Below are 14,017 nucleotides of genomic sequence, written 5' to 3' on the forward strand. Positions count from 1 at the left end.
CACATGAAAGCTATAACCCAGCTACAACTTAACAATAGGGGGAAGTGGGAAAGGGGGGGGTGGGTAGAGGGAGGGGAATCGGTGGGATCACACCTGTGGTGCATATTACAGGGGTATTTGCGAAACTTGGTAAATGTAGAATATAAATGTTTTGGCACAGTAACTGAGATAACGCCGGAAAGGCTATGTTAACCACTGGGATAAAAATGTGTCAAATGGTTTATGAAGTGAGTGTATGATGCCCCATAACCATATCATTGTATACACTTATGATTTAATAAAAAAATTAAAAAAAAAAAAAAAAAAAAAAGTAAAATAAAATAAGACTTTACCTAACAAAAATAATAATAATAAAAGAGGTGGAAAAAAAAAAAAATAAAAAAATAAAAAAAAAATAAAATATATCATTAATTTTGTTTTGAGTTGATGTTGCCAGTGAAGTTATTGCCACAAGCCAGAGCCCCGCAACCCTCCTTTTGCCCCCAAGCATTTCATGTTCTGTCACCTCCCTCTGGAATTGCTAATTGTCTCCTAGTCATTTCTGTCCCCTATAGCCACTGCTGGCTGTCACTGGGAAGGCACATTCTCTTGTGGCGGTAGCCAAGAACAGAGTCAGAATCAGAGGCTTGTACCTGTTTCTGCTTTCACTAACATCTCCGGATCGCGGCAGGCAAGTTTTGTAACCGCCTGTTAGCTGTTTCTCCTGTTTAAAATGTGGTTGCATTTGATATCATGTTCTTCCTCACTGAGAAAAAAATAAGACAGAAATATCACTAGCTACTAACTTGCATTCTGTAGTTTCAATCCCTACTGTTCAGTGTTTAGTGTGGCTCTCTGCCTAAGGAAACTAATGTAATTTAGAGGGAATCTGAGAAATAAGGGTAATTCAGTGGTTACAAATGCAGATTCAAACTCAACTTCCTGGTTGTGAATCCACTTCCTTCAATAATAAACTGTATAATCTGGCGTAAATGTGTAATCTCTATGTACTTCTACTTCCGCCTCTGTGAAAACAGATTAAATGAGTTAGTTAATGCATATGCAGCATTTATAACTGTTCTAGTGTAGAGTAAGGATTAGCAATTATTATGAGAAGGCAATATGTCTTCTTTTTCCAAGGTTATAAATATGTTTACAAAATCCCTAGCTACCAAGAAAAGCCTGGGTTATACTTAGTATTGGGGAGTATTTTATAACTAGTTTCATCTTCCATAGGGGGAAATAAAAGGTCTATTCAAGATTTAATACTTAGTTTTTATTATTGACAGACGCCTCATGAAATAGATTTGATATTCAGTACACTTACTCAGAACAGAGCTCGGATAAATGAGGATTCATCAGTAGTTTTGCATGTGTTAATATATGACTGTGATGTACAACTACAGTCCAATAGGAACAGATTTGAATAATTACATGTCATTTGGGTGTGTGTCAGCCACAAGTTAGCTCAGCACAATTTAATGGAGAAGTACCTTGCCTCTTGCACTTAATGAAGCCACATTTGATAAGAGACTGGTGGGATTTGGAATCATAATAGTAATGAAATCCAAGGTTTGGGTTCTTGGTTCATTAGGCAACAAGACTTGCTTTTCAGTACACTTGTATCCAAAGAGAAAGAAAGAGGTTAATTTGTTAATTTTTTTCATTTATTTTTTAGGAAGCTAGAGAATGAACAGGCTTTTGTTTTTCAATAATTAACAAAGGACTTTTATAACAGCTTTAACTTCAAAACAATTTTTTCTGTGTATGATATAGAGTGATCCAAGGTTATTCTTAACATAGAATTTTATGACTCAACTCTCTTTTAACTACTTTTACTGATGAGGAAACTGAGGTCTACAGATGTAAAGTGCTTGCGAATGTTAGGAAGCTAGTTACTGTTAAAGACAAAAACCAGGCATAAAGACAGTAATTTCTAGTGTTTATTGAGTACTTACTAATCACAATATTCATTCATTTAATCCTCTAAACAGTCCCACTTTATCAGAGGATGAAAAGGTCACAGTGAAATAGGATTAAGAGATTGACCAAATGTCATACGGCAAGCAACAGCACTATATTAAAAATCCAGGAATGACAACTCCAGAATACATGTTATCAACCTGTTATGATACCGATTCTAGTGAACTGACATTAAAGTCATTCTCATGTCAAAATCAGCATCATAATCACTGGAATAATCTGGTAGCAGCTACCACATTCTTCTGGATTCCTTTTAACAAAGAATGGGCCTATGTGGGTGAATATTCTCTTGGAGAAAATGCCACACACAGACTCTCCCTGAAACCAGGGCCAAGTCAAACACAGAATCCAATTAACAATGGACTATATATACTGGGAGAATTGCTCATCGAAGAGCAGGGTAAAGTCTACAAACAATGCCTGCTTTTCATACTAGTTTCATTGTAATAAGTTACATGACTTCAAAACTTTAATTTCTCATATGAAAAGCTGGGAGGATAAAAGTTATGCCTTTTCTATTCATTCATTCATTTACAGGATATACATTTTGTGCAGCTGCCAGATATGGATCACTGAGTGAGATGTACAGGCAGAAGTGAGTTTACTGACTGAGAAACTAATGAAACTTAAGCCCCAGGGCTTGTTACTTGCGTGGGTCCCTTTAAGGGGAGGGGTGGAGGAGGGACAACATATGTTCTTACAATCATGTATTTTTCTAAAATTTGCAAAAGAAGATGCTTTATCAACAATCAGCTAAGGTCACTGTCCATTTCCCTTCTAAATCCCTCTCTCAAATTTCCTCTCCTTGTGCGTTGTAATAGTGGAGTCACTGCAGAGACTTGTAGCATTCTCCAAAGGAAAACTGCATTGTGAATAGTTTCATTTAGTTGCATATTAATGAGATATATTTATGTGGTTTATACTCACTTCCATGTAGCCTTAAGTTACTACGCTATTGTTAATCAACTCAGTTTAGGAGGGTGTTTAGAAGTACTGCTTCCCAATGTGCTGACTCACCTTGAGTGAGCACACTGAAGTCCAAGGCCAAGGTCATTTTCCAATATGAAAATTTCCTACAGCCTCTGGCTCTAGAAGTATGTGGGTAGAAGAAACACAAGGTTTGAGATATACACAACTAGATATTATAGCTGCTGTTGTGTTATTGCTGTTGACATAGATGTACTACTGGGAACATCTAATACTTGAAGCGCTAATTAGCAGACATTAATTGACAGTTCACTGAAACCTAGGTAAGCTGATGGTGGGGCCTAGAAGAGGGATAAAGAAGCAGTCGCTGAAAAAGAGTGGGCAGGCACAATGACAAAATATTTGCCCCGACTGAGTTCAGATCCCTACCTAAGTTAGTGGTTTGAGATCTTTTAATGAGTATCAGAATCTCCCACAATTTTTGTGAAGCAATGCATATTCCTGAGCTCTACTCTGGACATACTGAAATAGGACATCTGGTCATTAGGCCAGGAAAGGTATATTTTTAATAAGAACACCAGGTGGCTCCAAGATAGAAAGTCCATAAATCACACTTCTTTTTTCTTTCTTTTTTTTTTAAATTTCTGAAATTCTTTAATTTTCATTCTTTGAGTGACTTGTGCATTTATTTTTATTGTTGGGGATTCGTTAAGGGTACAAAGAACCAGGTTACACTGATTGCTTGTGTCAGATAAAGACCCTCCCATAATATTGTTCTGCCCCCAAAAGTTGTACCATCTTCCCCTCCCTCTTTCCCTTTCTCTGCTCTCCCCATCCCCCAACCCCCACCATGTGCTGGTCATTAATTGTTCTCATATCAGAATTGAGTACATAGGATTCTTGTTTCTTCATTCTTGTGATATTTTGCTAAGAATAATGTGTTCCATTTCCATCCAGGTTAAAACAAAAGATGTAAAGTCTTTCTTTTTTAGTGGCTGAGTAGTATTCCATGGTATACATACACTACAGATTGTTAATCCAGTCCTGGGTTGGTGGGCATTTAGGCTTTTATCTAAAGAGAGAAATTTCTAAGGAAGCTAATATAATTCATTCAGCTGGAATATTCACAGGTACATGACAAGACCCTATACCCACCAGTGGAGAATATTCCCATCTGTTTTCAGTAATGATCTAATAGAACCTACTTTTCTCCATGTTTGTAACTTTCCTTCCCAAACTCGATTTCCCTTTGACATGAGTGGGAGGAACATTCATTACTATACTCAATTATGGGAAGGAAGAAAAACCACCTCCAAGAATATTTATCTGAGTATTCATTGAAAGGTTAACATATTAAACTTCCTGGTACTTACACGTCAAAATCATTACTCCAAAGTGCATAGTCATAAAATATATGAGAAAGAAGTTTCGGCTTTACACACTAATCCAAGAGCAAATTTACAGGGTGCATAGTTATTGATATTTTAATTAGCTTGCATCAATAGATTCCTGACCTTTTGTTACAATCTTTAGGATGAAATCAAAAATACAACAGCTGGTCTCTCTACCCACTGTGAGTATTCAGCCTACACACAAAAAAATGACTTTTTTTGTTCATCAACATAATTAAGCCCAGATATTGACTGCCAGTGTCAGACTTTGGCCAGCAGCTAGCTTGTATGAGAGCTTGATGTAATTGTATTAACAGCTGACTGTGCTTAGATGCCATGGATTGAGTAAGAAAAGTGATATCAATAATGTACATATGTATTCTCTACAGCATGTTAAGCTAATTGGAGTCTAAACAGTTGATACTTATAATTTCTGTATTTTAATTATGAAAAGCATCAATATTATAATAGCTGAGTATTTCCTTTAAATATTAAACCACTAATTGACCTAATTGAGCAAATTATTGCTCAGAGCAAATACAGTATTTTGTTTTAACCACAAAAGAAGAAAATCATTTGGAGGTTAGTATTTTGTTTCATTTTAGTTAGAACCAGGTATACTGAGGTCTCTATGAGCATAAGCAATCTAAGTAAAATCTCATACTCAACTCTCAAGAAAAGGATAGTTTTTCCTGATGAAGTTTTTATTATTAATTGGGGCATTTTTTTCTAGTACTATTTTTCATCTTTCAGCTGAAAATGATTTTATTCTTAACAACGTAAACAATGAGAATTTGTACTATAGATATGCAGTACAGGCAAGCAGGAGGTCATCTAACCCAACGCCATCATTAACAAAGGAATAAAAATGATCCCAAGATTAGACAATGCCTTAGCGAGGGAGCCGGGACTGAAAGTCAACCTTCCACTCCCCCCGTGCTATCTCTGTTCTCACAGGCTACTCTTTGGGATACAACTTTCTTTAAATAGTATTTCTCTTCCTTTATTTTGGACCCTTACTGGCACTGAAGAGATGTTTCCCTGGTAGCCGTTTGAGAACCTGTTGTTCATCTGTTAAACCTCAGTTCACACTTCCTATTCCGTGAGAGCAGAAAGATGCTGCTTCCTTTGGCACAGCAGCAAAGATGAGTAGATAATCCACTAGAAAAGTATTCTGTTGAAGACAAGCTTGACTAATTCACGTGGTCAAATAAGCTTCTCTGAGCCTCTATGATCAAATAAAAGGGGAAATCGAAAAGGATAAAGCATTGCATATAACGAAGCATTATATACATTTACACTTTCTAAAGGGTATATCTACATAGTTTTTCTTGACTTTTGAAAAACATGAAGATAAATGCTTCAAGTCTAGAATATACATAGATTGGTTTAGAGAAGATGAAAACAGTCTTTATACCACAACATTATCCTCCGCTTAAAGAAATAGTAGGCACCATAGAAATGAGGGTTAAAATTTAGAAAGAATATAATAAAAATTCATATTAATAAAAAGCCATAAAATCAAAATCATGCCATCATCATGTGGATTACTATCTTCTATATAATAGCGTTGCATTGCACTCTTAACTTCACTATTCTTTTGTTTACAACATACGGGTATGGTGTCTTCAGATAGCGATTCTTTCAAATACAAAGCATCTTCCCATGTAAAAATCCTGTATGGATCTATCAAGAATCTATGATCTTTGAGTAAGGGGATAAATTTTAAAAATTAATTAGTTTTTTAACGTCTGTGATCTATGTCCTTGTCTGTATAAAGCAGAGGTTTTTACTGCAGATGACTTTGCTTTTCAGAAGATATTCTGCAAATTTGAAAGACATTTCTGATTGACGCGTGGTAGGAAGGCACGCCAGGCAATGAGTGATGACAGGCCAGGAATCCTGCTAAAATTTCTACAATGCTCAGGAAAGACACTACAAAGAATTAGTGGGCCACAAATTATCTATAGCGAACAAGCTGAAGTAACAGTTGCTGTGAGTTCTTTAGAGAGACATAAAGTTTTCAGTCACTCAACTTATTAACAAATGCATGTTTGAAACTTCTCACTTGTGTGACAAGTGAGTTGCTGGACAAATTTCTTAGTAAAGGAAAACATGCACAGCAGCAAGAACACTAGACCTGAAACCTTGGCTTCTGTAAGTGTAGCTCTCTTCCTAATTAACTGTGTGAACTTGGTAAAGTCACTTAGCCTTTCATACCCTCAATTGATTCATTAAAAAATAAAAGAACTGGGTGGTGCCTGTGGCTCAAAGTAGTAGGACTCCGGCCCCACATGCCGGAGGTGATGGGTTCAAACTCAGCCCCAGCCAGAAACTGCAAAATAAATAAATAAATAAATAATTTTTTTTAAGTAAAAAAAAAAAAAAAAACCAATCTAAATTAATTCTAGAGATCCCTTCCAACTCTAAAATTCTTTTATTCAAATGGAAAGCTAAATCGCAAATTTAGAAAAATATTAAAAATTAAAACACCTGATTATGCAATTATTTATAAAAACTTTAACAAAAGAGTATATACATATGAAGTTTACTAAGTGTAGAGTATAAGGGTTTGAACACAATTATTAAGAAAATGCCATGAAGGCTCTGTTAACCAGTTCGGTGAAAATATTTCAGACTGTATATGGAACCAGCACATTGTACCTCATGATTGCATTATTGTTCACAGCTGATTTAATAAAAAATAAATAAAAAATAAAAATAAAAAAGTTTATGTGTCAGTAAGTAGATGAGTATTTATTACACAATCATTATGCGCTTAGCATGCTACCTGTTGATGTAAAGATGTCAAAAAGGATTATAAACTATGCATCTGTGTGTGTGAACTAGACTAAACAACTGAAATCCATTACGGAAATTTTTTTTTCAAAGTGTGGTATGCAAATCATCACCTAGGGATCTCTCTGAATCTTTGATAAAATACAAATTCCTAACTCTCTAATATTAGTGAACTGGACTATCTGAGGATTTGGCCCCAAACCTGCATTGTTATAATCACCCCCAAGTGATTATTAAGTGTACTATAGTTTAAAACCTGCTAAATTATAAATTAATAAATAAGAGATTCTGTGCTATACTGTTTTAATCTTGATTGTATATGAAATTCTATAGTAGTTCAGAGAAGATACTTAACTGATGGGTCAGAATAGTTGAGGGAAAGTCCATAGCAGGGACTATGGACCTAAGAAGGGAGATTAGAAGGATGCGGGTTGTAAAACAAGGTAGAAAGAACTGGGGAAGTGTATTCAACGTGGAATTTCAACGTGAGCAAAATCACAGATGTGGGAGTAGATGAGGTCACAGTAGCTTCGTGTTGAGCAGAAACAACAGATGGAGGTAGCTATATGTATGTGACAGAACCAATTAGAAAATATGCACCCCTAACCATCACGGGAAAAAAGTTATCTCAAAGATATTTAAATGCAATTTAAATGACTGGCTGAAATGTGTTTCGGTGATTTTTAGATTGTGTATGCAATTCAGGAAGAAACTGGAATTACCCTATGCATTAAACCTTCTAGATCTCAAAGTCTCCTAATTCATTTCATTTATCAAAAATGCATGTATATTTGCTGAATAAGTCTTATTTCCCTTGAATACCCACAATATTTTGTCTGTGTAAACTTATATATAAAATGATATTCATATCTTGATCATTTTTACATACTTTAGCATCATGATTTTTCCTCCTAAGGTAGAAGCTAGTGGGAGCTGATAGGTTGTTTTCCCTAAACTCAAAAAGATATTTTCACTTGAATTGTTGCATAATATAAATAAAGTCATTTGTTTACTTCTTAAATGGACTACTGATTTCCAATTTATTTCTACTATGGCCAGAGAATATGCTTTTTGTGACTTGAATACTTTTAAATGTACTGAGACGGTTTTATGGCCTAGGATACAGTCTACATTGGTTAATGTACTGTGTAGATTTGAAAATGCTGTGTATTCTATGTTGTTGGATGGAGTTTTCTATACCTGCATGTAGTTTACTAATTTCTTGTCTCCTTATTCTATCAATTACTGTAAATGTGGTGTTAAATCTCTGACTATAATTGTGAATTTTTGCTATTCACAATAACTGCTACTAAGATCTATCAATTTTTGCTTCATGGATTTCGGAGCTCTGAATTAGCTGCATAAATGTTTATAATTGACATAATCACTTAATGAATTTACCCCTTTATTATCATGAAATTACCTTCTTTATCTCTGCTTCTATCCTTACTCTGCGATCTGCTTTGTCTGATGCTAACTACAGCCAATCCAGTTTTGCTTGGTTAGTGTTTATATTGTTTCTCTTTTTCTATCATTTTCCTTTTAACCCCTTTGCTGTTAGTTTTAGTATTTTAGTTTACAGCTTTGAAGTTAATCACATGCCTATTTTTTTCATCACGGTCTCCCGTCAAGTAATACTATACCATATCACATGTAATATAAAACCTTGCATCCATTTTTCCCTTCTTGACATTTGTGCTACTATTGCTATACATTTTAGTTTCACATATCTCAAAACTTCACATTATACCATTATTGCTCTGTTTAAATAGATAATTATGTTTTGATGAGATTTAAATAATACCAAAAGTTCTTCTATACTTTCCCAGGTGGCTACCATTTTCTAACACACTTCCTTCTTTCCATTCATTGCCCATTTTGACCAATGTGTTTGTGATATGCCCTATTGTAAATTTCTTCTTATACTTGTGGTTGACGTTCACTGGGCTTTTTGGTTCTGTAGATTTATAGTTTTCATCAAAATTAGAAAATTTTCAAGCATTATTTCTTCAAATATCTTTCCTCTCTGCCTTTCCTTTGGTGTCCAATTACATATACACTAGGTTGCTTGAAGTTATCCCTCAACATGTTGCTATTCCGCTCAATTTGTTATCCTTTGTGTGTGTGTTTCATTTTAGATAGTGTCTACTGCTATGTCTTCGAGTTTTTTTAATCTTTCCTTCTGCCGTGTCTAATCTGGTATTTATCTTTTCCAGTGGGTTTTGTTTTTTCATCTCACACATTGTAGTTTTCATCTTTAGAGCTTGATTTAGAGTCTTTCTTTTTTATATTTTTCATGTCTAAACATCTCTAAACTTTTTGAAAATATGAGATAGAGTTGGAAAGAGAGCTTAATGTCCATCTATGACATTTCTAGATAATTTCCTTCTCATTCTTGGTTGTGTTTTCCTGCTTGTTTACATGCCTAATAGTTTCCAATAAAATGCTGTTGTAAATTATAAATCTTCCTTGATGGGAGCTCTATATTTTTGTATATGCACAGTATGATTGGGCTTTGTTCTGGTATACATTACATTACTTGGAAATACTTTGATCTTTTCTGATCTTCGTTTTCTGATTTTTTAGGAAAGTCTGCAGCATGCTTAATCTTGGGCTAATTATTCTTCATCACTGAGACCAAAACCTTCTAGCCTGTGAATCATGAGATTTTCTAGTCTCACTGGAGGGCACAAGTGCTATTCCTGGCACTGTGTGAGTGCTAAACACTATTACTCCTAATATTTTCAATTGGTTCTTTCTCTAGGCTGAGTAATTTTTTCACATGTATGCAGTAATTAATACTTCACTGAATAGAGAGGGACCCTCTATAGACCTTTTGAGTTCTCCTTAAAATCAGCTATCTCTTTTCTAGGAATCATTTTTGTGAATTCTAGCCACCTTGACCCCCCTCCAGACTCTCAGCTCCATCTCCTCATTTAAGGAGCCCATGAGACTCACCTGAGTCTTCTTACCTGCGGCCTGGAAACTCTCTTAATGCAATAAGCTAGGGAAATTGTAGGGATCACTTTGTTTATCTCCCTACTGCCAGGGATCACTGTCATTCATGGTCTGATGTACAAAGTCTTTAAATTTATAGTTTCACATATTTTGTCAAATATTTAGTTACATATTTTCGCTTGTTTCAGATAAAAATGCAAATTTTACCCTATTAATTCACTTTTACTGATAACAGAAATACAGTTCAAGTGGATTACTTTAAATACATATATTACAAAGCCTAAATATTATTCAGCTAAATGTCATTAATTTTATTGTTTAAGCCTTATGTGGAAACATCAGCCTTCAATATACCTGTGGAAGTAATAGATTGGGTATACAGTGTAGCTCTGAGTCTTAAGAGAATCAACCTTAGGAATATTTTCGTATATCACTTCTCTCAGATTCTGATAAGAACCACCACCTAACTCCTCCATGATATTGGAGAGTTATTTTTAATATACAAGATGGAAGTCAGTTAATTTATTAAATTACTTGGTGATTCCATGATTACACTGTGACATCATTTATCTCTCTTTCCAAATAGGAATCACTAGTGCATTGTTTTGAAGAGGATAGAATCTACTAATAAATGTAAAATCAATATGTTATAGGATGTTTTTATTTTCCTGAAAAGAATGAAGCAAAGTCACTAAATAAACCTGTAATATCATCATTTTGGCTATAATAAATAATTACCAAAAATACAAAAATTTACTGTCTTATACATATTTATAAGAAAAAATATCATTAATTAAAGTTGACAGTTTACACGTTTGCAATTCTTATATTCATGGTTAAGTTCCAAAAGTTGAGAAAGATAGATAAGAAGACTCGGATCCTGCCCTGCATGAGCTAATATTATAGTAAAAGAATGACAAACATTATCTTCTGTTATTCTGGTGTCTACTTGTAAAAAATTACAACCAATATTTTTGTTTGAAGACATGTTTGGTAACATTATTAATAGAGCTTAGTAATAATTTAATCAATACATGCTTTATTTTCAACACTAGTAACACCTTAATTTTGTTTATAAATATCAGAAAAAATGTTATTGTCCAATACTGTATCTTACAGATGTCTTCATACATAGTATGTGGGAGTTGTAGCTCTTTAGACACTGGAACATCTTGACAAGAGTTTTGTAATTTTGCTGATAACTCCTATTTATCTCATTTAGAAAGATATAAAAAATAAAGATAAGTTTATATCCTCATTTTTTTGTTTCTATTATCAGAGTAATCATTGTTTTAAAAGTCAAACAGACCATAGTTCTTACAAAAAAGGCCAATGGCCTCCACCCCAGCATTCATTCCCCATATTCTGTCTCCTGCTCTGACCACTTTTAACCACTTTAGCTGTTTTTCCTTGTATTTACCTCCATGTTTCTCAATGAAAACCTTGATTTTTCATTTATCAAGCTTAGATAGTATTCTTAGCTCTTGTCATTTTATTTTTTATTTTTTTTAATTCAGGGAACTTTATTGATGTTACATGACAAGGTGGGGCTCCTTAGGCCCCTCTTGCTCTTGAGGGGGTCTGGTGTGGAAACTGTCCAGGGGAGATTCTCAGTGAGATGGGAGACTGAGTAGGCAGGGGCACCCCAGCAGCTAAGGGCCTTTCTCTTCCTCTCGTGCTCTGGCTGGGGCTTGTGGTCTGGGGGTTCTTACCCCTTGGAGGCCATGTGGGCCATAAGATCCACCAACCTGTTGCTGTAGCCAAATTCATTATCATACCAGGCAATGAGTTTGACAAAGTGGTCGTTGAGAGCAATGTCAGCCACAGCATCAAAGGTGGAAGAATGGGTGTCACTATTGAAGTCAGAGGAGACGATCTGGTGCTTGGTGTAACCCAGGATGCCCTTGAGGGGGCCCTCTGATGCCTGCTTCACTACCTTCTTGATATCATCGTATTTGGCAACCTTCTCTAGATGGCAGGTGAGATCCACGACTGACACGTTGGCAGTGGGTACCCAGAAGGCCATGCCAGTAAGCTTCCCATTCAGCTCAGGGATGACCTTGCCCACAGCCTTGGCTGTGCCATTTGAGGCAGGGATGATGTTCTGGAGAGCCCCGCGACCATCACGCCACAACTTCCCAGAGGGGCCATCCACAGTCTTCTGGGTGGCAGTGATGGTATGGACTGTGGTCATGAGTCCCTCCACAATGCCGAAGTTGTCATGGATGACCTTAGCCAAGGGGGCTAAGCAGTTGGTGGTGCAGGAGGCATTGCTGACAATGCAGAGGCTGTTTTCGTACTTCTCATGGTTCACACCCATCACAAACCTGGGGGCATCAGCAGAATTCTGGGGCAGAGATGACAACCCTTTTGGCACCCCCCCGTAGGTGAGCCCCAGCCTTCTCCATGGTGGTGAAGACACCAGTGGACTCCACAACATACTCTGCGCCTGCCTCATCCCATTTGATTTTGGTGGGATCTCGCTCCTGGAAGATGGTTATGGGATTTCCATTGATGACAACCTTCCCGTTCTCAGCCTTGACTGTGCCATGGAATTTTCCATGGGTGAAATCATACTGGAACATGTAGACCATGTAGTTGAGGTCAATGAAGAGGTCATTGATGGTGACAATATCCACTTTGCCAGAGTTAAAAGCAGCCCTGGTGACCAGGCGCCCAATACGACCAAAACTGTTTATTCCGACCTTCACTTTCACCATGGTGCCTCGGGGATGCGGTTTTTGCGTGTTTGCACCTGGCGCTGCACTAGAAGAAGTGGCTGTCTGACAAATGGGAGGACCAGAGAGCCAGCTCTTGTCATTTTAGATAAGAACATAGCTCTTCTTCACCACCATCCTCAACTCCTTCCATTCCATCCACTCATCTTCAAGTTTTGGTTATATAAGTAGTTTCCATTTACTTAAATTTACTATATAATTGTTAGTCTTGTGCCAAATGATGTTCAGTGATGACATTTCCTATAATAGCCATATTTTCTTTAAGTTATTTGCCTCATTTACTTAGAATTTCATGAATTATTGCTAATTTTTTTAAATGTTTCAATAGATATGTCAACCACCAGTAATATTTTTCAAATGTTAAAACACATTGGATAATTCATCAGTTTCATTTCTTTCCTGAATACCTCCATCTAATAGCCCTTCATCCTTCTGCTCCAATCATTACAGCTGCTGTCTGGGCCTTGACAGCACCTTTGCTCTCACCTTCTAAACAACTAAACTGAACAGCCTTGACAATATTTCCAAGGCAACACTTGAATTGGTATCTTCACCTGCCATGGCTGATGGTATCCAGACTTTCTTTTAAGAACACATGCACTAACATCTGCATAGGCAATAGGGAGGCAGTGAGGAGGCAATATGGGGAATTTCTGCAACTTACCAGGTGGGGGAAAGTGGTAATTAAGATAGATACTATTTACTGACTTTATGCACCCCATGAATATTGCAAAGTACATGAGATACATCTTTTATCCTCACTACAGCTCTTGGAGGCTGGTATTCATTATCATTATCCTCAGTTTACAGGGGAGAAGACTGAGACTTAGAATTATTCAGTACCTTACCTGGTTCCCCACAGGTAGAAACCTAGTTTGAAACCCAGGTTTTATCCTACCGCTAAGGTATGCTCATAATCATTTTATTGTACTTTCTCCACATTGGATGAAGAAGCTGATTGCTGGAAGAGAAGACAAAAAAGGACATAAAAGAGAAATAAAAGGCTTGTATCCCATAAGGAAACAGTTTAATCATGGCTCTGCCACTCATCAAACAAGTTTGGGCAAATCACATGATATTTTAATAATCACTGTGAAATCCAACAGTTCTCAAATATTTACACCTAACTAGGCACTTCTGCATATTACACATAATTTTAGTTCCACAGAATCTTTTGATATAGGTGTTCTTATTATCATTATCATTATTATTATCATCAGTAGCTCTATTTAATAAATGGGG

At 36.2% G+C, this 14,017-nt stretch overlaps 1 protein-coding gene and 1 pseudogene across 3 annotated transcripts in view; both read right to left on the reverse strand.

Annotated features, from left to right (window-relative positions):
- NXPH1 (neurexophilin 1) overlaps positions 1-14,017 on the reverse strand; it is a 313,558-nt gene that overhangs the window by 196,945 nt on the left and 102,596 nt on the right. The gene's annotated exons all lie outside the window — the stretch shown is intronic.
- LOC128560300 (glyceraldehyde-3-phosphate dehydrogenase-like) lies at positions 11,674-12,834 on the reverse strand (annotated as a pseudogene). Its single transcript, XR_008372928.1, has one exon. The product of XR_008372928.1 is annotated as a glyceraldehyde-3-phosphate dehydrogenase-like (transcript).

Source organism: Nycticebus coucang, chromosome 11 (genome assembly GCF_027406575.1).
Source record: "Nycticebus coucang isolate mNycCou1 chromosome 11, mNycCou1.pri, whole genome shotgun sequence".
Lineage (NCBI taxonomy): Eukaryota > Metazoa > Chordata > Mammalia > Primates > Lorisidae > Nycticebus > Nycticebus coucang.